This window comes from Natator depressus, chromosome 2, assembly GCF_965152275.1.
Source record: "Natator depressus isolate rNatDep1 chromosome 2, rNatDep2.hap1, whole genome shotgun sequence".
In the NCBI taxonomy this organism is placed as follows: Eukaryota; Metazoa; Chordata; order Testudines; family Cheloniidae; genus Natator; species Natator depressus.
In genome coordinates this window covers 257,439,058-257,457,165 of record NC_134235.1, presented here as the reverse complement: position 1 = coordinate 257,457,165, position 18,108 = coordinate 257,439,058, and the positions used below count along the sequence as shown (strand labels likewise).

The following is an 18,108-nucleotide window of genomic DNA, read 5'->3' as shown; positions in this document are numbered from 1 at the left end:
GGGAGTGTGTGTGTGTGTTTTCATGGTGCATGGAGAGAGCAACCATATAAAACCTGTGTTAGGTCAATAAACACGCAGACACGCTGAAGACCTGTGTGTAGTTCTTTGGACCCCAGAGGATTTCCCAGCAGGGTGGTCCTTCTTTGTTACAAATGCCCCTCCCTTTCCATCTTTCCTTCCCCCAGCCCCGCGTCTGTTCTGTGGGCCTGATCCTGCCAAGTGCTGAGGTTAATGGGAGTTGAAGGCATTTGATGCCTGGAAGCAGGATCACAGCTCCTTGCAGGACTGGGTCCTGAGTCCCTTGTGCTGGATGCGAACATTGCAAGCAGTGTGGCTGCGGGAGACGGAAAATGTCAAAGTCTAACATCACGTCTGTCCTGTTCAAATGATCCAGGCTCACCCCGAGACTGCCTGCATCTGCTGCTATTAACACCTTTTCCACACTGCCCCTAGCCTATCCCATCCCTGTGCCCATAAGACCAAAGAGCCCCACCCCTGCTGCCACCCATGTGAAGAGCTGTGCTTATTAGCACTTACAGCGGAAGGTTGGTCTTGTAGTTAAAGAGCCAGCACTCAGGAGATCTATATTCCAATTCTCACCGCTGCTGCTACTGCTGATAATAATGCTTCTGTTGTCTGTCTTGTCGGGTTCAATTCTAAGCTCTCTGGGCAGGGACGGTTGTTGATCTGAGGGGTAAGGAACATGTACATGATATTGCAATCAAGCCCTATTTGTGCAATGGGGCGCGATTGTGGCTGGGGCTCCCAGATGTGACTGCAAGAGCAACAATGAAAGTCAGTGGCTGATTGTTCCAGCGTCTCAGTAAAAGAGTGGAAAGAAATCTAGAAATTGGCAAAGCTCCTCCTTGAAATCCCCAAGCGCCTTTCAAAGGCGCAAGCCTGGGGCTAAATGGGTTGAACTCTCTTTCGGTGCAGTTCTCTGCAGATGGAAAGTTCTGGTTGAGTGACCCTATCTAGCTAAGGGTGTTGGGTGTGCTCAGGATGGAGTGATGCTATTTCCAAATGGCACAGGGCCACCACATGATTGCAGGTAAAGACATAGGAACCTGCCTGGGCCTGCCTGAAACAAGGCTGGGGGGGAACCCTCTGACAGGCTCATTGTGCTTTTAAACCTCTGCAGAACCATGTTTCGCATCTTGGCTGCAAAGCAGCATTTGACACCCAGTGTTAGCATCTGACCCGATGTCCTATAAGCTGTAAAGGAGGCTCAGCGGGCAGGCCAGTGTGGGATGTTACATGGGTCTGTTTTTCACTCTACCCCACTATCCTCAGCAAGCGAAGAGGTAAGGGGAGGTCTCGTCTGCCTGCAAGAGGAAGGGAGAAACCAAGATGTAGAATAATTTCCCCTGGTTTGGAAGGAAACCTGGAAAACAAACTGCCTCGAAGCACAGATTGTGGCTTTGGGAGAAGAATGTCGGCGGTCACTTTCTCATCCTGTTTCTGTCATTCCAGGGCAATGAGCTGATGGGGAATCCCAACAAGCCACAAAACAACAACAAGGAGGCTGCCCCGTGGCTGCGATTTGCATTCGTGAGCTTTCTGTACCTATACCAGGACTCGACAGAAGGAGGCCTGCAGAACATCCCAGCCAGGAAAGCGGAGTCCTTGAAAGGTTTCATCTGGCCCATGAGGATGGGCCTTATTAAATGAGTGTTACTTAGTGTTCCAACCTCTCTAGAAGAAATACAAATTGCTTAGTCGACGAGATGGAGCTGGTGATTTGGGGACTGGGAACGTGGGTGTGGCTTGGTATCCACCTGGGAAGAAAATGTGTTGCTTTTTATTATTATTATGACAGTGAAACTAACAAGGCATAAGGGGGCTGCTCTGACAAACTGTTCTGTGCACAAGTTTACTCCTGTTTGTACACCCACGGAAGTCAGTAAGGCTATGTGCAGTGTCAGGATAGATGGGCTCGGACTCCAAACGGCCACTTCAATACACCCCACAGAGCATTTTTTCTAGCACAGGCAAAACAAACAAACAAACAGAAAAAAACCAACTCTGGATCATTTAGCCAGATCCTGAGCAATTCTGGGCTAGATCCTCAGCTGGTGTCACACAGCATAGCTCCGTCAAAGCCAGGGGGTCAGATCCTTAACTATGCAAATCAATCATAGCTCCACAGAAGTCATGGGGTCTGCTCTGCAGATGGTGTAAATCAGCACAGCTCTGCTGAAGCCAGTTGGCTCAGATTCCCAGTTGGCGTAAATCCGCACAGCTCCACTGAAGTCACGGCCTCTGGATGAAGTCAATAGGGCAATGCTGATTTATGCCCGCTGAGATTCTGGCCCAATCCCTTCCCTGTTTCATTTTGGAATTGCTTTATGGTTTAGAGAGCAGTAATAATCACCTCATTATTATTAATATCCATGGCAACAGAATGGAAATTAATCACACTACTTCTATTTATCCCCATAGAAACAGAGCCAAAACAAACAGGGCTTTATCCACAAGGCCTGATTCCTAGAAATCCTACATATTACATAATTACTGACAAAATGACCCAGCAATTAACGAGCTGCCCAAATTATCCAGTAGTGTCTCTTTAAAGGTTAATAATATTCAGTTAGATTAGCTTTCAAAGGGGGTGCTGGACAATAAGGGTGGGCTAAGAACATTTACAGTAGCTGGGCAGAGCTTTGCAGCTGACCTCACTGTAAATGTTTGCTTCAGTGGCTCATTGCCGGGCATGCTAGTTGGCACTTGTGTGTCTTTCGCTGATTGTGTTTTGTAAGCTAGGCGGGTGTCATCGGGAGACTTCAGAGGAACAGCAAGGGTCCGTAGGCCTCCTGTGAGAAGTGAAGTACACGAGCTGCTTCCCACTCAAGTAGTAATCGAGGAATGCTCGAGTGCGGGGCTGGCTGTGAAATGGCTGGGGCGAGACCTAAACTCACTTGTCTGCACGTCTCCCTGCATGTGACCCTGCGTTAAGGACTTTAGTGGTGTCCTCTGCTTGCTCCTGATGCAGAAGAGTGGATCTAATGTCATGATCTCTCCTATGTGAAGGCATATCCAAGGTAACTGTGTTCCGGCAACCTATGCTTCCCCTGGAGATTCAGTTGAGATGAGTCTCTTCTTGTCCTAGGTTGTTGTGTACCGTTTGTGGTAAACGAGCTGACTCCTGTACTGTTTGGGTTTGCCCATCTGTGTTTGCCTGCAGGCAGCCAGTCCCTATAGATTTGACAAACAAATAGAACAAAAAAATCTCCCTGATCCGATCCTTCAAAACCAAAGGCTCCACAGACCGCTCTCAGGAAGCTGCAAACGCAGCTTCAGTGCAGCTGGGAAATAGGTTTGTAGAGCTCACCGAAGCCCTGGAAATTCTGACATTTAAAATTCAAATCCCCACTGCAATTTTAGAAGAGAACATTAAGACCTCAGTCCTGCCAACACATGTGGAGACACAGTCCCTTCCCCAATGAACTTATCCCGTGAGCCTCTGATCCTGCAATCAGAGCTGCATGGATGGACACCTGCATTAACTTGCGTGGGATGGTGCATGAGCGCCAGGATCCATCTGCATGAATGTGATTGTTGGGTTAGGCCCCGCGAAGACAGGTGGGGACAGGGATAAAACAAAAAGGCAAAATATAGACATTGTATACATGTATGTATTTAAAAAAATACGAGATCTGAATCCTTAAGCTTTGAGCAGGGGGTTGGACTAGATGACCTCCTGAGGTCCTTTCCAGCCCTGATATTCTATGATTCTAAGATTAATGGTCCTTACAGCACAGTGGGGCAGCCTGTGTGCAGAGAAAAGCACTACTCACCAGGAGTATGTCTAAACTAAAGTTGTTTCTGAGATGTACAATAAGCCACATACGTTTGTGTCCTGACACAAACATTTGTAGAACATCTAGACTCTTAGTTCAAATGGTGCAACTGGCAATCAATCAACTATCTCAAGTTGAAAGAGGGTCACAAACTGTTTCAGCAAGTGGAAAGGGCATTTTCCTGTATTTTGGAGAGGAATTGGAGCCTAATATTCAGTCACATCCCCATGCCAGGTAGTGGGGATTAAAAAAAAAATCATATTCCATGACTATAACACCAGTAGAAAGGAATATTTTAAGTCTGTGGCCCATCCCCACAAACTCTGACCCTTTTACAAATTCTTTAAGACTTTTATTAAGAGATGCTTGCAGTTTGCTATCTTTCCAGTGTGTGTTTGCAGGGTGGGGTGAGGGGGAAGAAATCAGGTATAGCATTTCATATTAAAAAGAAAGGTTATTAAAAACCTGAGCTTGGTTGGATAAGCAGAAAACAACTTGTCAAATCTTTTAGCTTTGTTGGTCCTGAAAGGAGACTGATGGAGTTTAGGTAAGAAAGATGGAAAAACTCATGATGGTAAATTGTGAGTTATCCAAACAACAGCAAGGAAAACAGCAAGTGCGGAAGGTCTGTGTTCTTATTCCTGGATTTCCATGTTCCCTTATTCCTTCTTGTTTGATAGCTGGGTAGTGCCAGGTTGTTGGCTGATGGTCTCAGGAGCCAGGGTGTCTCCAGCTGGTGGTCCAGAGGTCTCCTTGGTCTCTTTGCCATCTAGTGGTTTCGCATTCCGTGGGCGTCTGCGTAGGTAACTGAAGTTAGGACGGTAACAACGTTGACTTATTGCTTCGACTTTGGTCTCATTTGCCTGGGGGCTTCTGTTACATTTTTCTCCTCCCTCCTCTCTCGGCTGTCTCAGACAACACTGCCCCAAGCTGAGAAGCTGCCTGAAGCCCTGGTATATGCTCTGTTTCACTGGTTTGCTTTGCTCTGCATGGACACACTGACCTTCCGCATGCACCACTTCTGCGCTCACAGAATTGGAACACTGGGGCTGATACCCATAGGATGTGTGCATCAAATAAGACTGGCCACTGTAGGGCAGATTCCCATCTTCTGGTGCACTCCTTGCTGCCTCGTTCTTTGGCATGCTCTCACAAAGGTGGTAACTCTTGTGAGACGGACTCCTCCTTAGACCCAACGAGCACTTGTGACGGTCTGCAGCGTATATGCTGCCTTGCACGGGAATGCCGCCGGGACCTGTGACATTGGCAGCCTCCAGGCCTTTATCCCCTAGAACCACATCAAACTCCACCCTCTCCCCATCGCCCACGCTGCGATGGTACTTATAGGGATTGTTCTTCTTTATGGCCGACTGATGTACAAACACGTCCCTCTTATTGTCGCTCCTTGTGATGAAGCCATAGCCATTTCGGACGTTGAACCACTTGACCGTGCCCCAGACCTTCCTTTCAATCACCATCTTCTCCTCTGCAGGGATCAGTGAAACTAGGAGGGGTTTACTCTTGATGGATGCAACTTGCAGATCCTCCTGCATTGCAGGTTTGTTGTTCAGGACCATTGCACAGTTTGGTTTTACTGCTTCAGGCTATCAGTGGTGCACAGTGCCCCAGGCCTTAGAAGACAAATAAAGTCAGGAATGGAGCTATTGCTACCTTCAAGCTTGTGCCGTCAGCTCTGGGCTGGGTTTAGCCTCTCGCAGCTATCACAGTGAGAGGCCAACGCTTCAGGCAACATTTTTAATCGATCGGATTGCAGCTTTCAGGTTTCCCAGCTGAACCAGCGGTTGATTGGCTCAGCCACATGTGATGTCACAGAACTAAAACGCAGTAGGATTGTTACCTAATTCACAAGATGAAATGAGAGGGAGAATCTTGTATGTCCTACATCAATCCCAATATCTTGTGGCCAAACTAGAGCAAATCTTTTAGAAAGACAGCAGAGAGCAAGGAAGGTACAATGGTTAGGGTGCTCACCTGGGATTTGGAACACCTCGGTTCAATTCCCTGCTTTGTCACTAGCTTCTTGGGTGCCTTGAGCAAGTCACTTTGTCTCTCTATGCCTCAGTTTCCCATTGGTAAAGTGAGGATAACAGCACTGAAAGTTTGCAAGGTGCCCCATTACTATGGGGCTAAGTCTCATAGATAGGCAGTATCTTGCCTGCTGCAAGGCAGGAACTGAGGCCCAGAATCTGCTCTTAGTTACCTTGATCTGAAACAGGAGTAGCTCTGTCAGCTTCACTGGAATCACTCCAGATCCTTTCTGATGTGAGATCACAAGCAGTCTCGCTGTTGCACAGGTAGAAGCAGCCATGGGTGAAGCTCAAAAGATTTGGAAGTTTGCTAGATAATCAGAGGCAGCCCGTGCTGAAAGAGCTTGCAAGTAATGCAAGACAGTCAAAAGAAGGTCTATCACTCCCATTTTACAGATGGGAAACTGAGGCCCAGAGGGATTAAGTGACTCACCCCAGGTCACACAGGGAGGCTATGACAGAGCAAAAAAATGAACCCAGCTCTCCTGCACCCTCATCCTGTGCCTGAGCCACAAGACCATCCTTCCTGTCATCTCCAGGATGCCAGTTTCATGCTGGAGTAAATCCAGTGCCCTCATTGGCATGGCCCTAGATTTACACTGGAATAACTGAGGTTGGAACCTGGCACTGACGCTGGTTGGTCTATTTTTTCCTTGGATTCGGTCAATCAGTGTTTCCCCTGGTTTGACTCGGCAGTGAAGTGATGTGTCTGTTTTAGGGAGTTGCCTGTTTCCTCCTTTGCCATTGTGTGTGTGTATATATGTGGGGTTTTTTTTGTTTTTTTTTACACTTTCTTACAGTTTCTCAACGCCTATTAATCACTCTGCCAGTGGGGTGGGTTTGGTTTTCTCACGGTGATTGCTTAAGGAGATTCTCAGCAAATGAAGCTCTGTTCTTTCCTTCGCTCCCCCTGTCTGCTAACCCTCAGTTCCCCTGTGATAACAATGGGCTAGAAGCTGCCACCCTGACTTCACAGAGTAGTACCTCACTCCCTGAATAGTCCTGCAATAGTCAACCGAGTTGCTCACTGAATAATTTACTACTGAATAAAAGGGTGGCAATATCTAGCTCATTATGGGTTAATACAGCAGTTTCTTTGTATTACAGAATTTGCATACACAAACCCTATAGTTCAATGTCACCAGGCTTGATTTTGCTCTTCCTCACACTTATTTCAATCCAGAGTAACTCAATCTCATTGCAATGTCTCCTTTTCATGGAGCCACAGGGTCTGGTCCGTGCCGCAGCCTGTAACCAGTCTCTTGGAGTCACCCCTCTAGAGTGCTGGGTACGTCTACACTGCAATTAGACTCCCGTAGCTGGGTTGGGCCAGCTGACTCGGGCTTTTGGGGCTTGGGCTAAGGGGCTGTTTAATTGTGGTGTAGACATTTAAGCTTGGGCTGGAGCCTGGGCTCTAGGATCCTGTGAGGTGGGAGAGTCCTAGAGCTCAGGCTGCAGCCTGAGTCCAGATATCTACACTGCAATTAAATAAACTCTTAGTCTGAGTCAGCTGGCATGGGCCAGGCACAGGTGTCTAACTGCAGTGTAGATGTACCTCAGGAGCCCACACAGTTCCACGGGGGCAGGCCTGCAGTGTCCATGACTCCGAAACCGGGCTTTCGGGCACCATCCCTTCCTGTCTGCCTCTGTGGCTCCCTGCAGCTAATCCATTCAAGCTAGACTCCTGTGTGGGGCTGTGATGGGGTGTTCGCCACAGGCAAGGCAAAGCAGGTTACATTAGGTGAGTCAACCTGATAGGCTGCACCTGGGGGAGTGCCAGGGCTTGACGTGGCTAACTGATAAAGGGCTAATTGATGATGAAGCCCAGCTGGGCTTGTATAACACCAGCAGGCTCAGAAAAGAAGGGGGCTGCAGGGGAAGCCATCTGCAGTCATTCTCTGAGAGAAGGGAGGTATGTTTGGGGCTACAGAGCTAAGCAGTCTGGGAGGCGGGAGTTTGGGCTGATAAACCAAGATGGCGGGACGCCCCAAGATAGAACAGAGAACCAGGAAAAACACCAGGGAAATAGCAACAGGGTCTGGGAGCAAGCAGACCATAGTCGCCAGACTCAGGTCCCCCGGACTGGAACGCAGAGTAGTGGGCGGGCCTGGGTTTCCCTATGAGCAGCTGGAAACGTGACACAGAACCTAGCCGTGGATTGGAAGGCTGTCAGGAGCCGATAAGGAGAGCTGATCCCGTGGGACTCTGACACGCTGGAAAGGAAGGACTATACAGTGACCTACCCAGAGGGCTGAGTCAAAGAGGGAACAGCCTGAGTTCAGAGAGCAAGAGCAAAACCATGGGGCATGTGACCAACAGAACCCCAGGGGCGCCAGACTGGATGAGAGCTAAGCCCCTGATGTACAAGGAGGCTCCATAGCATGGGGTGGACCTTGTTATAAAGGCACAATGCTTTGGGGCCCACTGCTCTTAGGGGGTATTTGCAGTCACACCAGGTAGCCTTTTCTTTTCAAAACAAGGTAACACTATTAGCCACCCACTACAGAATTTGAAAGTCCTTTGGTTAGCTTAGAGAAGCAAAGGTTAAGAAAGAGCTCGGTCTCGCTGACATCAGGCCTGTCCCCAGCCCAGCTAATAAGGAATCCATTTTGGCCCTGACTCTCCCTCTGTCTTTTTTCCCAGCTGTGTGTCCAGTATCTCTGTGCGCTCAGCTCTTAACGCAGCCACCTGGCACCTTGGTTCTCCAGCGCGGGGCCTTTCCTGAAGAGAGGTGGGGGAAGAGGGGCAAATCTCTTTTCTCTTGCCTGTTAGTAGGTAGGTGTGAATGTCCTGGCCATGGGGGATTCTGTTGCCTTTCCGGATCCTCTACTGCGATGGGTTGGGTTTCAGTCAGTCATTTAACGACCGTTTCATACCAGCCCAGTTACGTGTCACACATCCACGTCTCCTGTTCTGCCCCGACAGCAGCTTTTCAATCCATTACACTCTGCGCCTAGCAATGCAATGCCCAAAGGGAAAGTGAGACGCACGTAGGAATGCCCATCACACTCCCATTCTACAACAATGTAACTGAGATCAGAATCGGCCCCCCAGACTTTGGTTATTCCCAGCAGGGAGCATTATATTCAGTAGTAAGTGTTTGCAGAATTAAGCTCAGATTCTTCAGGGAAGGGACTGTGGATTTTATTCAGCTGTTAAGTGTCCTGCACATTTGTGGCCATATATATATTGTTAGCAAAACATTTGGAGAAGGGTGATCCAGTGGATATAGAGTACTCGGACTTTCAGAAAGCCTTTGACAAGGTCCCTCACCAAAGGCTCTTAAGCAATGTAAACAGTCATAGGATAAGAAGGGAGGTCTTCCCATGGATCAGTAACTGGTTAAAAGATAGGAAACAAAGGGTAGGAATAAATGGTCAGTTTTCATAATAGAGAAAGGTAAATAGTGGGTTCCACAAGGATCTGTACTGGGACCTGTGCTGTTCAACATTTTCAGAAATGATTTGGAAGAAGAGGTTAACAGTGAAGTGGCAAAATTTGCGAACTATATAAAATACTCAAGACCGTTAAGTCCCAAGCAGACTGCGAGGAGTTACAAAGGGGTTTCACAAAACTGGGCAACAAAATGGCAGATAATGTTCAATATTGATAGATGCAAAGTAATGCACACTGGAAAATATAATCTCAACTACGCATACAAAGTGATGGGGTCTAAATGAGCTGTTACCACTCAAGAAAGAGATCTTGGAATCATTGTGGACAGTTCTCTGAAAACAGCCACTCAATGTGCAGCAGCCGTCAAAAAAGCGAACAATGTTAGGAACCATTAGGAAAGGGATAGATAGTAAGATAGAAAATACCATAATGCCACTCTATAAAATCATGGTATTGAATACTGTGTGCGGTTCTGGCTGCCTCATCTCCAAAAAGATATCGAAATTGGAAAAAGTACAGAGAAGGGCAACAAAAATGATTCGGGGTCTGGAACAGCTTCCGTGTGAGAAGAGATTAAAGAGACTGGGCCTATTCATTTTAGAAACCAGACAACTAAGTGGGGGAGGGATTTGTTAGAAGTCTATAAAACCATGAATGGTGTGGAGGAAAAAAGTGCCGTTTACCCCTTCTCGTAACCCAAGAACCAGGGGTCACCCAATGAAATTAGCTGGCAGCAGGTTTAAAACCAACAGAAGGCTGTACTTCTTCACACAACGCAGTCAGCCTGTGGAACTCATTGCCAGGGGATGTTGTGAAGGCCGCAAATATAACTGGGTTCAAAAAAGAATGAGATAAGTTGATGGAGGATAGACTCATCAATGGCTATTAGCCAGGATGGGCAGGGATGCAACCAGTGCTCTGGGTATCCCTAAGACTCTGACTGCCATAAGCTGGGAATGGGTGACAGGGAATGGATCACTTGGCGATTCCCTGTTCTGTTCATTCCCTCTGAAGCACCTGGCATTGGTGTTGGAAAACAGGATACTGGGCTAGATGGACCATTGGTGCCACCCGGATCAATCTCCTCTAGGTCCGTAAGGCAGTCTGGCTGGATATTCAGTGTGTGTCGGTGGTCTTATTGCACCGCTGACGCTTTTGGTGACCTTGTGGTCACCAGCTGCGTAGTGCGTACCTTGGCCAGCACACTTTGCAGTTTGTTGGTCTTCCATCCGAATACTATGTCCGTGCAAGAAAGCTGCCGCAACCCAGCCAGTGCTGACGGAGGTGGTGGCCGGGTTCGGCTGCGAATGTCCCCTACTGTTAGCTCTCATCTACCTGTCTGCCTAGCTTGTCTTGCTGCCAGCCATCTTAATGTCTGAGAGGGGCTGTGCACACCTCCTCTCCTACTCATCACTTTCCACCTTGCGCTCAGACCTGCAGCACCTTGGCCTCAGCACTGTGCAGGAGCAAGCCCCTAGAAAGCAAGAGAATAACAACTTGGATTCCCATTCAGGCCAGCTGTGTGCAGCATTGCTGAATTCTACATCGGGCTAACGCCTTTTCATGATGCTGGTGCCAACGATGCAGAACTCAGGAGAGGAGGACATTGAGAAGGCATGTTTCTGTTTTCAGTTGCAAGGTATGCTTTTCCTTTTATTTGTGTCCTTTTTATTATTATTATTTTATTATGATATTTTCTTGAGTGCTTAGGGAGTGGGTTAAGGGTGGGGTAAGGATTTCTGGTTTATTTTTATGGGAGCCTAGAGGCAGTTAGCATTGGAAGGACCATTAAACAAACCATAAATGTGAAGATGATTAGCCTCCTGTTGGAATTACCACAAGATTCCCATTCACCTCTTGCTAACCTCTCCTCTCTCCTCTTCCTTAGAAGCTTTGGGGCACTGAGAAAATAATTACCCAGCATGCACTGGAGTCATGTCCTTCCTTCTGTTGCTCATGCCCAGTGCTTTCTGGTTGCTAACTCAAGCAGTTTGGTTGCTTTGTAATGTGATGGTGACTCATGCCCTGGACTGGCATTTGGAAGGCGGTGGGCTAATGAAATTACAAGGGGATCTTTTTTCCCCCCCTGCAAAGGATGTGAATGAATTAGGGGCAACAGCTGTTCAGAATTTACACATTTTTAACTAATAGGGATCGTTTAGGATTGTATCATTTTGGAAGGAAACACGGGTGCCCTTAGCATTTATTGGTACTTAAAAAGGAATCCACTCATGCAGACATTTATTATCAAAAATAAGCTTTTGCAAATTACCAGCTGTTAACAAGTGAGAATGCCAGGGAGAACACATGGCTCAGGGCTATTTCATGAGCTCAGATACATCCTGATTTGATACCGATCAAAAGTTATGTTCAGTCACTAACAAAAGTCCACGGTTGTTCTGTAACCTGTGAGAAAGGAACTGTGGGGGGGGGGTCTTATTCCATTTCCCACTGGATAGGTACCACAATGCCCATTCTCAGTAGAGAAGCCGAACCTGGAGTGATTGTGGCAGCTGAACTACCCTTTGATCTCTAGAGATCCTTCCAAGTCATGGCTGAGGCAAGATGAGCAGAGGGTAAAGTTTAGGAAGCTTGCATCACTGATGCCCTTGGTGGACTAAACAAAGGACTCAGTCTAAAGGATTCACATCCTATTTTATAAACAAATGGAAGAGAGGGAAACTTGATAGTAATGAATATAAATTAGAATTTAGGAATTGTAGAAAATGGATAAGGGAAGCAAGGGGACACAAGAGAAATCTATGGCCAGCAGAGTTAAGGAAAATAAGAAGGACTCTTTAACATATATTAGGAACAAAAAGAATCCTGATAATGCTGTTGTTCCATTATTAGATGGAAATGGTAGAATTGTCAATAATGCAGAAAAGGAAGAAGTATTCAATAAATATTTGTGTTCTGTATTTGGGGGGGGAAAGATGAGGTAGCCTCATCATATGGTGATTAAACTCTTTCCATTCCACTAGTATCTCTGGAGGATGTTAAAGAGAAGAAGCTACTAAAGTTAGACATTTTTAAATCAGTAGGTCCAGATTACTTGCATCCAAGAGTTTTAAAATAGTTGGCTGAGAAGCTCACTGGACCATTAATGTTGATTTTCTGTAAGTCTTGGAGCACTGAGAAAGTTCCAGAAGACTGGAAGCAAGCCAATGCAGTGGCAATTTTTAAAAAGAGTAAATGGGATGACCCAGGTAATTATAGGTCTGCCAGCCTGACATCAATTCAATGCAAGATAAGGGAGCAGCTGATATGGGACTCAATTAATAAAGAATTAGAGGAGGGTAATGTAATTATTGCAAATCAACATGGGTTTATGGAAAATAGATCCTGTCAAAGAAATTTGATATCTTTTTTGGACAAGATTACAAGTTTGGTTGATAAAGGTAATAGTGTTGACGTAATATACTTTGACTTCTGTAAGGCATTTTACTTGGCAATGCATGATATTTTGATTAAAAAACTAGAATGATATAAAATGAACACGACACACATTAATTGGCTTAAAAACTGGCTAACTGATAGGTCTCAAAATGTAACTGTAAATGGAGAATCATCATCTAGCAGGTGTGTTCTTGGCCCCACAGGAATTGGTTCTTGCCCCTACACTATTTAACATTTTCAAAAATGACCTGGAAGAAAACATAAATCATCACTGATAAAGTTTGCCAATGACACATAAATTGGGGGAGTGGTAAATAAGGAAAGGGACAGGTCACTGATTCAGAATAATCTAGATTGCTTGGTAAACTGGGTGCAAGCAAACGATATGTATTTGAATAGGCTAAATTTAAATGTGTACATCTAGGAATAAAGAATGTAGGCTATACTAACAGGCCCAGGACTCTAAGCTCGGAAACAGGGATTCTGAAAAAGATTTGGGGGTCATAGTGGATAATCAGCTGAACATGAGCTCCCAATGTAACGCTGTGGCCAAAAGAGCTAATGTGATCCTGGGATGCATGAAACAGGGACATCTCGAGTAGGAGTAGAGAGGTTTATTTTAAGTCTGCATTTGGCACTTGTGTGACTGCTGCTGGAATACTGTGTCCAGTTCTGGAGCCCGCAATTCAAGAAGGATGTTGATAAATTGGAGAAGATTCAAAGAAGAGCTGTGAGAATGGTTAAAATCATTCAGAAAACCTGCCTTCTAGTGACAGACTCCAGAAGCTCAACCTGTTTAGTTTAACAAAGAGGAGGTTAAAGGGTGACTTAATTAGTCTATAAGTGTCTACAGGGGGAATAAATATTTAATAATGGGCTCTTCAGTCTAGCAGAGAAAGGTCTAACATGATCCAATGGCTGGAAGTTGAAGTGAGACCAATACAGACTGGAAATAAGGCATACATTTTTAATTGTGAGGGTGATTAACCATTGGAACAATTTACCAAGGGTAGTGATGGATTCTCCTTCACTGACAATTTTTAAATCAAGATCAGATGGTTTTCTAAAAGATCTGCTCTAGGAATTATTTTGGGGAAGTTGTCTGGCTTGGGTTATACAGTAGCTCAGGCTAGGTGTTCACAATGGTCTGTTCTGGCCTTGGAATTTATAAATCGAGCTGAGACAATGAAGGTTGTTTCAGGTTTGAAAATCTGAAAAAGAGAACTGATAAATTCAAACCGAAATCGGTTTTTCAGAATTTTCCTCAACTTAAATAACTTGAAAGAACTTCGTTTAGAGTAGACTGAAACCTTTTGAGCTGACTCAAAACAATTTTTTTTAAGGGGTGTGTGTGTGTGTGTGTTTCAAATAGGCCAGATTTGAAAGTGAAATGCCGTTTCAAAAGAAAAGTCCAAATGAAACATTTCAGAATGGTCAAAACTAAACATTTTGACTTTTAAAAAAATCCAAAATGAGCTGTTACCACTCAATAAAGAGCTCTTGGCGTTACTGTGGGTAGTTCTCTGAAAACATCCACTCAGTGTGCAGCGGCCATCAAAAAAGCGAACAGAATGTTGGGAATCACTAGTAAAGGGACAGATAAGACAGAAAATATTATGTTGCCTCTGTATAAATCCATGGTACGCCCACATCTTGAATACTGAGTGTGTGCAGATGTGGTCACCCCATCTCAAAAAAGATATATTGGAATTAGAAAAAGTTCAGAAAGGGGCAATAAAAAGGATTAGGGGTATGGAACAGCTTCCTTATGAGGAGAGATTAATAAGACTGGGACTTTTCAGCTTGGAAAAGAGACAACTAAGGGGGGATATGAGAGAGATCTATAAAATCATGACTGGTGTGGAGAAAGTAAATAAAGAAGTGTTATTTACTCCTTCTCATAACACAAGAACTAGGGGGTCACCCAATGAAATTAATAGGCAGCAGGTTTAACACACACAAAAGGAAATATTTCTTCACACAACGCACAGCAACCTTCCCTGGCCCCAAAGAGCGAGTGAGCTAGCTAGCGTTCCTTCGTTCCTTTCCTCTCAGTTTTTATGGAGGCCTGAACTCCACAAGCAAGAGTGCAAAATACCCACAGGAAAGAATATTCAAAACATTTAGTGTTTGTAGTAGTCCCTCCATCTCAGGCTCAGAGGGAGGCCACTCTGACCTGCTGTGTCAGGCAATAAACAACAGTTAATTTGCGGTCCCTAGCCCAGGCCTCCTGGTTGGGGCGAACGGTTCTCACCGTCTGGCCCTGGTCCACTGGGCGGGGTAGAGCACCAGCATCAAGCAGTCTTTAGCCTAGCTTCATGGCTAAGGCAGACTACACACAGTCAGTGGCTCTGGCCCTCCAGGTGGGGCAGAACAGTAAGCAGTCCACAGATTAGCCCCCTGGCTAAGGCAGACAGCACACACAGTATCGGGGCTTGCAGCCTTCCGGCGGGGCAAGCCATAAACAAGGTACAGGGTTTTCGTCCTAAGGTGAAGAGGCCACCATCTGAAGGTTGAAGTTGGTGGCAGGGCAGGTAGGGGGATTTGGGCACCCTATGCCACCTGGTCCCAGCCCAATTCCCTGCCACTGGGCCAGCGGGGATCCTGCCAAAACACGGTGACTCTCATGGCAACAGCACAACCTGACTAATGTCTGGTTCCCCTGGGCTACTTCCTACCACAGTCCATTACAGCGGCTCCATAGTCTGCAGGTCCTTGGTCTCCTCAGGTTAAGAGGTGGACGGCAGTCCCAGCAGCTCCTCTCCACTCTCGGTCTCAGGCGGGGGCAGAGTGTCGCACAGCTTGGGGTCTGGTCCAGAGTCCTGCAGCAGGCTAGATGCATCTGCCTCCTTCGCTGGCTCTGGCCCAGTTTAGCTGACGTGCCCACCTTTTATACTTCCTGTCCCTCCCCACTGGTTCTGGTGCAGGGGGCGGGACTGGCTTGGCTCCACCCACCAGGGAGAGTGTAGGGGTCCATGCATCTCAGGCTCAGCGGGAGGCCCCTCCACCTCACTACAGGCTTGAACAAAACATTTAATTTGATTCAGAACATTTTTTTTTTGATTCGCCACAAAATTTGTTTTTGGTTCAACCTAAAATTATTTTATTTTTATTTTTTCAGAATTGCCACTAAACTGAAAAACCTGTTATTCGGTCAGCTGTAAGTGTGAGTAGTCCCATTGACTTCAGTGGGCTTGGTGATAGTGTAGAGGTAAACATATGCGTAAGTGGTTGCAGGATCAGCAGCTAAGCAATTGCTTTCTCTTGGAGTTTACACACATCAGATATTTTTAGTTTTTGTATTACCTTAGTACCTGTGTCCCACTCATGACCCAGGGATGCCATTGTGCCAGGCACTGTATAAACACAGAACAAAAAGGTGATCCCTGCCCCAAAGAGCTTAAGTATAAGACAAGAGACAATGTTGGAGACAGACAGGGGAACACAAGGAAACAATAAGACAACACTGATGGGCATGATAAGCAGCAGTCTCAGCACAGCAGTGGCCTAAACCTTCTCCGATTTTTTGTAGGCATTACAACAGAGGAGAGCTGTAAGGAGGGGCTTAAAGGAGGACAATGAGGTGGCTTTGTGGATGTTTATGGGGAGCCCCATTCATGTGAGGGACAGCGTGGGAGAAAGTGCCGGAGTCATCTCACCCCTTTAGCCAAGCTTCAGTAGATATTCTTCGTTATGTATTTAATTTAATAAAACTTCAGATGATCTGGAACGAGCCTGCCTGGGTAACAGAGTATGGACAAGAATAACCTAATAGACCATCTCTTACTTCTCCTAAGTCATCAAATGTCCACAAGGAGGTAAAAAAAGTAATTTTTTTTTCCTGGGACCCTATGCCTGTATCGCAGGATGAGAGTCATTTCTGTTGACATCAATGGGAGTTACTTGCATTCTAAGTGGGGAGAATGGAGATTTACTGAGATGGGGGTTTTTTTGGTTACAATAAAAGAGATTTGAACACACTGGAAGTTTGCTGGATCTTGAAGAGTGGCACAACCGTCTATTAAGAGATTCGGTGGAATTCTTTTATTTATTTTGTCAACCAAAAAACGATGAAAACTGTATTTTATTTTTCTAATTTTTAAGGCTATACAATGCTTGCCAGATGTGGCCTTTCAGTGCAAGAGCGGAAGGTTTCCTTTACACAATTAAATAATTTAATTGTACAATGTTCTGCAGGGTTGACTGTTCCATTTCCAGTTCTGTTTGGCTTGGATCGTCCATCCTGTGCCTGCATTTCTTCATCAGATGCTCCATGGTGTCCTTACTGGTGATGGCAGAACCACTGAATGTTCAGCTGTTCCATCTGGATGCTTGCCTAAGAAGGAGGCATTTAATTTCTGCCCAGGAGAAGGAGCTGGGAGCTACTTCTCTGTTATCCCACTGACAGTATGGCCGGGGGCAAGAAACGTAGCCCAGACTTGGATGTCTAAAGTAAGGAAACTACATCCATATTTTGGCACTTAAATATCCTGTTTTCAAGGTGCTGAGCACCTACAACTTCCACAGTAGACCTTGCCCCCCTCTCTTTCTCCTTCCCCTCCAAAATCTCTTCTCTGCTCAAAGTAAAAATGTACTTTATTTGGAAAAAGAAAATGCAGATGTAAATAGGGGAATGGTCCCAGTATTGTGGGGAACTTTCCTGGCTTATACACTACCCTGGTGGAGTCGGATAGCGAAAGGATCTGAGTCCTCACTCCCACTCCCTTTACTCAGAGGCCTGCCTGACCTCGAGGACTCCCCTTCCACTCTCTGGTGTGGCAGAGTCCTTGTAACCCTGACAAGGCTGGGCTCAGGATTCCTCGGGGCTCAGCCCCTAATCTTGTCATGGTCACTTAGGACAGGGTCCAGGGTGTCCCCATTTCGGCATGTTGTCTCTGCACTGGACACTTCCCTGGCCCATTGATCATTGTGTATAGTTCAAAATAAGTACAATTTATTAAACAGCAACTAATTAAAAAAAATAAAGGAAAAAATGGGAAAGGTTAAAGGAAAACATGTAACCCCGCTCTGTGGCATGAGGGAACCCCAAATTGAGTCCCTGGAATGTAAGGGAAGTTCACAGTTTCTTCCTCACACGTCCCAGGCCTTCTGCCCAGGCCCTGGCTGTGCTGCAGGGATGCTGTGGGTTGGACACTTGCTCTGGTGGTGGCCATACGCCTTCAGACTCAAGCGGCAGGAACTTTCTTCCAAGTGTCAGCCCTCCCCCATCAGGGTTATGATCCCCCCCAAGTCTGGCCGGCAAGGCCTCTTGGCTAGTGGTGTCTCCCTGCGCTGGGCCTTGTGCCCACAGTCCCCATTGCTCTCCCCAGCTGTTCACCGCGCCCAGCTCTGGACGGCTCCAGCTCCAGCTCCATGCCCACTCTGCCTCAGCGCAGCTGCATCTCTTCCTCCAGTTCAGCTCTCTGGCTGCTCCTCTGCCTCGGGCTGCTGCTGCGCTGCTCCCA

The 18,108-nt window shown here is 46.3% G+C and overlaps 1 long non-coding RNA gene across 1 annotated transcript; it reads left to right on the top strand.

Annotated features, from left to right (window-relative positions):
- The first annotated feature begins 2,988 nt into the window (after positions 1-2,988).
- On the top strand, positions 2,989-16,474 carry LOC141981819 (uncharacterized). Its single transcript, XR_012637929.1, has 3 exons — positions 2,989-3,041; positions 10,677-10,883; positions 16,176-16,474. It is a non-coding gene; the product is annotated as an uncharacterized LOC141981819 (long non-coding RNA).
- The last annotated feature ends 1,634 nt before the right edge of the window (positions 16,475-18,108 follow it).